Source organism: Rhipicephalus sanguineus, chromosome 11 (genome assembly GCF_013339695.2).
Source record: "Rhipicephalus sanguineus isolate Rsan-2018 chromosome 11, BIME_Rsan_1.4, whole genome shotgun sequence".
Taxonomy (NCBI): domain Eukaryota; kingdom Metazoa; phylum Arthropoda; class Arachnida; order Ixodida; family Ixodidae; genus Rhipicephalus; species Rhipicephalus sanguineus.
Window position 1 is genome coordinate 31,706,805 of NC_051186.1, and position 8,470 is coordinate 31,715,274.

Genomic DNA, 8,470 nt, shown 5'->3' on the forward strand with positions numbered 1-8,470 from the left:
TTTTAAAATTTTGCCCTACCCTGTGTCCTTAACAGCGAAGCTGTTTAAGATATCGGTAAGTTGTGCTCCGTCGTGCAAAACTCCACTGGTGGGCATGCGCCACAGGAATGGGCAAGCCCGATTACCGAGTACAGCCGGTGTGGCGTTAAACGAAAGATCTGCTCGGCGAAGTAGAGCACGTGAAACACGTGAGAGAGAGAGAGAGAGAAAGAGAGAAAATAGAGAGAGAGAAAGAAAGCGACAGAAAGGAAGAGAAATAGACAGTAATAAAGGAGATAAAAACATAAGAAGATAGAAAGGCAGTGGAAGACATAGAAAAAGAGGGAAATGGATAGAAAGGAACAGACACAAAAAAGAGATAGAAAAAACAGAGAGCAAGACAGAAAGAGATAGATAGATGAAGAGAAACAAAGAAAGAGGGAGAGAGAGAGAGTGATAGAAGAAAGAGAAATAATTAGGTAGAAAGAGCGATAACAGAATGAAACATGTCTAGCAATCTGGGACATCGAGTACTGCGGCAAAGTCGACCCTAAAGGGAAGCGCTCGGCGTAACGCTATGGGGAGCGTTCTTTAAAAATTCATTACTAAAGGATGCCTTAATTTTCGCAAATTGCACTTAAGGCACTTAACGCTGACAGCGTTCTTATGCTGTACATAGCAATTAGTTTGAATTCGCCGGCTGGATTTTTTTTCCCGAGACACTTTCGTGGATCCATTGAAAATGCATGGGGTGATTTTTCAAAAGTTAATTGTAGCACAACGATCATTCATTCGCTAATTGCACTCTAGTGACAAGTACACTACGACAAACTTCCATGTGCGTGGAATTGGTATGATTACGCTGGCTGGGTTTTTTTCCCGAAGAGGTTCCTAAATCCTACTGCGGGGAAAGCAGCCACAGGGTAAAAAATGCCTGTCGCTAAATTGATAAGAAAGTGCATGTTGATCACGTTAAAACTCAGAAAGTCTACAGATGTGATGCACATTATCACGCTGACGTCTAGGAAATTGGTAATAGTAATAAGTAATAGTAAGAATCTAACAATTTATTTGAAATTTATGGGCGCAAGCCTTAGTGTAGAAGCACATCCATAGTATAGATGGATTATCAAGGTATATAGTCACGTATAAGACGATAGATCACAATTTCAGATAATGAATTTCTACTGTTCATTTATCGTTGATTAGTAACCAAGATTAATTACCATCAATTAATTATATGCAACCTAGTGTTCAGTGGGGTCAAACGAAAAGTATCCGAAATGGCAATGTAGCTTTTTAATAATAGCACTGACATCTATATATATTTAGTAATCATGGTCATCCTTATCATGATATCTATCTATCTATCTATCTATCTATCTATCTATCTATCTATCTATCTATCTATCTATCTATCTATCTATCTATCTATCTATCTATCTATCTATCTATCTATCTATCTATCTATCTATCTATCTATCTATCTATCTATCTATCAAGCCGCCTACGACTTTGTGCTCTCTTGACCGTTTCGTTAACGGGATGTACACCAAAATTGGTGTGGCATCACGTGAATTTGGTTGGTAACAACTTTATTGATGGTCCGGCAGAGCTTTCGCCGACTGGGCTTAGGTCTCCCACGTGGGGACGTCGAGGCCTTGCCCACGTGGGGACGTCGAGGCCTTGCTCACCGCCGCCTCGCGGGCCTGCTGGACAGCCCAAGTTGGTCGCCGAGGCATGCATGACAAATATAAATGACAGGTCATAAGATCAATATCATGACATGCATATCATGAACGGTATGATTTACATGTCATGGTCTTGTCCTCTCGCTGCCGTTTCGTTAATTTATTGTATACCAAATTAGTAAGGCGTGACAAGAGATGTATGATGAACATAATTGACTGGTCGTAACGCGCAAGTCATGACATGATCCATATATGTACAGCATGATTTACAAGACACGGCGTTGGGGCGCTCGCGGCCTTGTCATTAAATGGATATGTGCCAAAATTCGTATGGCGTGACATTTCTGTATGATGAACATAAATGACAGGGGGTAATATCAAATCATAAAATGCATGTCGTGTACGGCATGACTAACATTCCACGCTCATGGTGCACTCGCAGTCGTTCGCTAGTTTGATAGATGCCAAACTTGTATTGTGCGACGTGACTGTATGCCGAACATAATTAGAAGTAATAACATTGAAATCGTGACATGCATGCCATGTACGGCATGATTTACATGCCACGCTCATGGTGCGCTCGCGCCGTGTCATTCATTGAATATATACCAATATTGATATGGCATGACATGACTGTATAAAGAACATAAACGGCAGGTCCTAACATGCAAATTCGGACATGCATATCATGTACGGCAGGACTTTCATGCCGCGCTTGTGATGCACCTGACGAATACACCGCCCATCGAAACACCAGCCAACTGGTATGAGGCCCTTACTAGGCGAAAGCCTTAGATGTCTCATCAAACGCGAAACTTGAATGCGGCGTCTTCGAGATTTGGCGGCATGTGACGATACTTCGCGAGACCGGCGTCGGCGTCGAAGGATGCAAAAAAAGTAATTAAGGGTCTAGAGTCGCGTGATACTCACACGAATATGCGTGTACGTGTGTACATGCGTGTACGTGCAGTCGGCGTACCAAAAGTCACATGGCCTCAGTGTAACATGACGTTATTAATGACGTCATTCTGTGACGTCATCACGACGTCACAGATCGCCAGATTTTGAGACATCGTAGTGGCGACATCGAAGGACATCGTTGCTTGGTGAAGGCGGCCCGCCTTCACGGAGGCTCTGCAAAATCTTGTGAGGAGCAGAAAGCTTGCAATGCCTCCGATCCTGGAGGCATGTGCAAAGCCACCTTTAAGGGAAGCTGTAGAGGTTTTAAAATTCGGTAAAATATTGTTGTTAACAAGGACCAACATTATTGTCGACGATGGAGTAATTTTTTCCGCTGTTGTGGCAGCAGGAGCTTTAAAATACGCAAAAGAAAAGTTCATCTTGCTCCGCCCACGCGAATGCGCCGAAAGTGTGGGCGTAGAACGAACTAACCGGATCTACGTCATCGTCGGTATCTTTGGCGGAGCCGCGCAGCACTGTCGTATCTTCAACCGTGGCCTCCGTGACTAGTTCCGGCTGCGCGCGTTAGTGGAACTGATCGCAAGGCCATGCTTCTTTAACTGTGCTGATGTTGCCGATGACGCGGCACGCCGAAGATGACGTCACGCGTTCACTCAGCATCTCAAGAAGCCCTGCGGCTGCAGCCGTGGTTTTTTGCCAAGAAATGCTATTTGCGTTCACTTCTGTGAATTCTCACATTGGTTTTCGAATCAGCAGGGATCAAACTATGATTACACACTCCAAAGTCATTTTTTTAAGTGCTTCAGCCTCCCTTTGAGTCGGGAGAGCTTTTTGATGTGGCGGGGGAGAGGAGGATCAGCATGTCGACTGAGACGAAAAAGAACAAGAAAAATTGGGGGACCCTTAAGCTTCGCCTTTAAGAGTTGAACGCGATAGCGAAATCCGGCCCCTAGTGTGCACTTCAACCACTAAGTGCATACTTATTAATGTGTGTTGTTGCACACACACGCACACAGACACACACGCACGCGCGCGCGCGCGCTATGTATCTATTGGCCTCGAGGAGTTACGGAGTCGCCCTCTGTCGGACGCGCCTCGATTGCGTGCTAGGCAGGATACCGCCGGCGCGCTCCCCATAGGTCTTGCTGTCGGCGGTCTACAAAAACACCTCGCGGAAGCCCTCGAGGGCATTTCTGTAAGTACTTTCGAAATGAACTGTGTTCTTTACTGTCAAAATAATCATTTTCGACGAACTGAAAGCACAAGGTAGTCTACAGTCGCTGTCTCTTTGCAGAAAACCGAGCACCCGTGTCACTCTGTCACCGCGTTGGAGACCCCTGAACCGGCTTCTTGCGTGAAAGGTAGTCACTCGCTGAGTGCAAACTGTGAAATATCTCGTTAGAGTAGACTGCCTGTATAACCAAACGGAGCATAACAGAAAGGAGCCTCAAGACAGCGATCGCACGGGTTCGCGACGACTGACGGTGCCTCTGCATGTATGAGCGTGTGCATGTATGTTCGTACTGATACTTTCGCTTTTGCTACGAGCGCGTTTGGCACCGCGCTGTGAACTTTAGGTCGCAAATATGAGAATTGTGAGTAAACAAACAACTACTGTTGCGCGGACGCTATCAGAGCAGTTCAAAACAATTTCCTTACAACTGCGGCTTCGGTGCGCATGGCAACTTCGTGATCTGCTGTCCCGACGATTCAGTGTTTTTTTTTTTCTTTTTCAGCCTAAATTCGGGTACGTTTCAATGTCATTTGACAAGTCTCGCACTGCGTATTGATCGGTCTTCTCAGCGGGCAAATGCCGCTGTTTCTGTTTCTTTATTCAGCGCATTCGTTTCGTTTGGTGCTCACACAAAACGTGAGCAAATGCGACGCCTTTTTTTAATGCTCCTTAATTATCGTTCCGTTTGCATTCCAGTGAATTTTCCGCTCTCTGTCAGCAACAAATTCATAGACCAAAGCTTCACCACTTCGAGATTGCTGGTGAAGAAGAACCATTCTATGAGACCGAGCATGTAGTAGTACGACGCCTAGGAAAAGAAAGAAAATACAGTAACGTTTGCCGGACTTGTTCTGCAAACGTTGGCTGTGAACTAGGACCCACATGAACTTGAAATAGCGGTGAATAAAATAGAAGGTATTGCAGCAACCAGCAGCCGCAAAACAGGATAGTAATTATTTGGCGTGTACCTGAGCAATTTTGGCAGCAGAGTCGTGTCTAACGCCAACAGGGTAGCATCTTTCCCACGTAAATAAATGAGGCTCCAAGAAAATACATGGCATTGGCCGGTGGGCCGATCACGGAGGCAATGCAATGTAGCTTATGAAGCAATGCATGCCTCATCAAATGGGAAGGTTGCCCGTCGGCGTCCCGCGTAGGCGGCGTCAACACGAGTGATGCAAAAAATAATCGTCACGTGATGGTGTCACCATATGACGTCATCATGACGTCACAGATCGCCAATATATGTAGCGTCATTATGACGTCACATAATGTGACGTCACATGATGACGTATTCACACGTCATGGTCGCTTTGCATTGCCTCCGTGATCGGTTACGGAGGCCATGCAAAACCGCGTTAGGTGCAGAACACTTTTGGAGGGGGGCGCGGGAGAATCAGTACATCGACTGACAAGAAGAAGATGGCTTTCGCCTTCTAGTCATCTTTAACGAATGCATAAGGGACCCTGTGCGTTTTTAATTTAACGTATCTAAACAATGACTTGCGCATCTGCAGCCGATTTTGTGGACGCTGAGCACGGGGCCGACGATCAAGAGGTCGCATTGGAGGGTTCTGAGATGGCATGGCACGTGGTAAAAGGTAGCGCTTTTACCATCCTGTGGCAGATAAGCATCATTTGCCGGCGGGAAGCGCGCGCGAGCCATCGTCTCAGTGCGCGCTGTCTGCTACTCACCGAACATCGCAGGCCCGAAGCAGTAACAAAAGTCTTCGTCGCGGAAGTGCTTGTTGCACACAAGACTCGTAGCGGATGGCTACTTGCCGGTTCTTAGCTTTACAACCGATGCTTCACGCTGTTTCTTGTCCCGCGGTTACCGGTGCAGGCTGACACTGGGCTCCGTTGCGTAAACGGGCACTGCGGCACCGAGCGGTAGAGCCCCAGTTCGTCGCCTCCGGAGGCAGCCACTCTATTACAGTGGTTTCAATTGAGTAGAAAATGAGAGAAAACTTCCGAATTTGAACAGACCGCAGCGCATGTGGGACTTGAAACTCGTTTTCAAAGCACGCGCAGTGCGCCACAAGCAGCCGACGCGGCCGCTGAGACCACGTGATCCTGCCAAGCACGTCACGCCGACGGTGGCGCCGGCGTTTCCAGTGGTGGGCCTCGAGGCCCACCACTGGAAACGCCGGTACAGGTTTTCGATCTAAAGCACTTCCTTGTGCTAGAGTCGAGACATATTTCTCACAATACCTCACAGATGGCAGCACATTACCTAATGTTTGCTGTTTGCTTGATAAACGCCTCCTCTAGAAAGAAGGCGTTGGCTTGATATGTTTTCCGCTAGATGGACATAGTTGTCCAATTTTAGAGCTGTTTGAAAGTTCGTGTGTTTTTAGCGGCGATGGCTGCACTATCCCGGCTTTTTTCGAAGCATGGCGTCGCGCAAAAAAACGTAGTTTGACGGCCTCGCCAATGCGCCTACAAATCGCCGAATGGGCTCATTTTCATCGTGACACCTGCCGAACAAAATGCGTTAAGGAGACTCCTTCCACTCCTTACAGTGTTTGTCGTGTTTTCCCGAAGCAGTCGCAAGTAACAGCGTGGCTTTGGTGGAGAAAGACGAAGACGCCGTTCGGAACGGTTGTGTTTTTGATGTTCTCCGCTACAAAGGATCAATCGGCTTCAAGCCGAGGTACTGCCCAGGTTTCTACCAGCAGTAATGACTACCGTATCGTCCTGCCCCGTCTACCTACCTGGTAAGCTCGTCGCTGACTCCGTTTTCCTGCATGCAGACCTTGCTGGCCGCCCATACCGAGCGCAGGACTTTCGAGATGCCCTCCGGAATATCATAGACCTTGCTGATATAACCTCGATCGGGCAATTTCAAATGTCACATGTCTGGATGGTGACTTGCAGGACTGCGCTATCTAAAATGAAGATAGTAACCTGTGGTGAATTCTTTGTTCGAGGACGAAGATGCGTCGTTATAGACCCTGAACCCACGGAAGTTAAAATGAAGCTGTTATGGCTCCCTGAACGCCTGGAAGATATTTATGTGCACGAAGCCTTCAGCCTTTCGGAAGATCAAGTCGATTTCAGCGGAAACTTGGAGGGTGTCAGAAATGGAACAGATGAGGACCCTTAACCGAGACGTTGTACTGGCACTTGGTGACGGAGTCCGTGTCTCCGACATCCCGCATCTGCTCTCAGTTGTGGTCTACAAAGCCTAGTGCTAATTCCCGGCAGGCCACCTTTGTGCCTTCGTTGCAACAAAGTAGGACATATTCGTCGACATTGCAGGACACCACGCTGCGAAGATTGTCGGCGGTTTGGACACACGGCTGAAGAATGTGTGGCGACGTATGCCAATAAATTACGACATCGCATGCGACCACCTGAAGATGCGTTTCCAGAACACATCATGGACGCTACGGAAGTTCTCGATGCAACGGGAGACCTTCCACGTGCTGCCGTCGCTGAGCCCTGTGCTGTTGACAAGGACGCAGCTAGTGACTGTGCTGGAGCGGAGAACTCTAAACAAGCGTCAAACACCGTAGATGTGACAGACAGAGGAGAGAAGGAAGCAGTACCTGCACATGAGTCAGTATTGACACAAAAGGAAAGCCCCAGCAGTAATGCTGATGTAGAAACGCCACGTGAGAAGCTAACTAGTGCCGATGTGCGAGAATCCGTCGATGTTTCTATAAGTAAGCGCCCGGCATCGTCAAACCCTGAGACGAGTGAGGAAAGTGACTCGGCGGTTGGCCCCAGACAATCACGACGTCGGAGATCATCAAAGCATGCAGGAAAGTGCAGACGTTCAAGATCAAGGAGGCCTGGCGGCGGTAACGGGGAGCATTCGCGCGCCCCTTCCCCACCAGACCGGCGTATGCAGCTCTGATAAAAGTGTAGACACCATGGCGCTGCCACAGAAAGTCACTTTTGCAACGATCAACGTATGTGGACTTCGAACCAAGCAGAAGCAGGTGCAGCTCCGCCGGTTGCTGTTCAGCCGCCACCTTGACTTCGTCGCCGTTCAAGAAACGAAGATCGAGAGTGAAGTGGACATGGAGAGGGCCTTGCGGCCATATCTCTCCGTATTTGATGTAATTGTTTCGCACGCTGTAGGCCTATCGGCGGGCTGCCTTTTGTTTCTTAGGAAGAGTTTACCGTATTCTTCTGTTGCTTATAATGTTGACGCAGAGGGGCGGCTTATACAATGCGACTTTATGTTGTATGGTTTGCCGTGGCGCCTAATCAATGTATATGCCTTCAATGATGCACCGCGGCGCACTAATTTCTTTGAAAGCTTGGCCACTTTGCTAGATCCTGACCGTAACATTCTGCTCATGGGTGATTTCAACTGTGTTTGCAGTCCCTGTGATCGTACTGGGTTTAGCCGCAGCGATAAGAGTGCTGAAGTGCTATCTCTGATAGTTCAAAATGCGGGACTTGTTGACATAGGAGCACTGAATAGATTACCCTCATATACACATGCACAGGGTAGTACTCACACTAGAATTGATCGCATTTATGTTTCAGCGCCTCTTATTTCTCGCGACCTGTCATGCAAAACGGAGCCTATTTCGTTCTCAGATCACTGCATTGTTGTGGGGCAGATTGGTCATAACACTCGATCATATTTCAGACCGCAGTGGGCACTCTGGAAACTCAACTCTTCAAT

The 8,470-nt window shown here is 47.6% G+C and overlaps 1 pseudogene; it reads left to right on the forward strand.

The window, feature by feature from the left end:
• Positions 1–6,433: 6,433 nt before the first annotated feature.
• LOC119374922 (uncharacterized) lies at positions 6,434–7,687 on the forward strand (annotated as a pseudogene).
• The last annotated feature ends 783 nt before the right edge of the window (positions 7,688–8,470 follow it).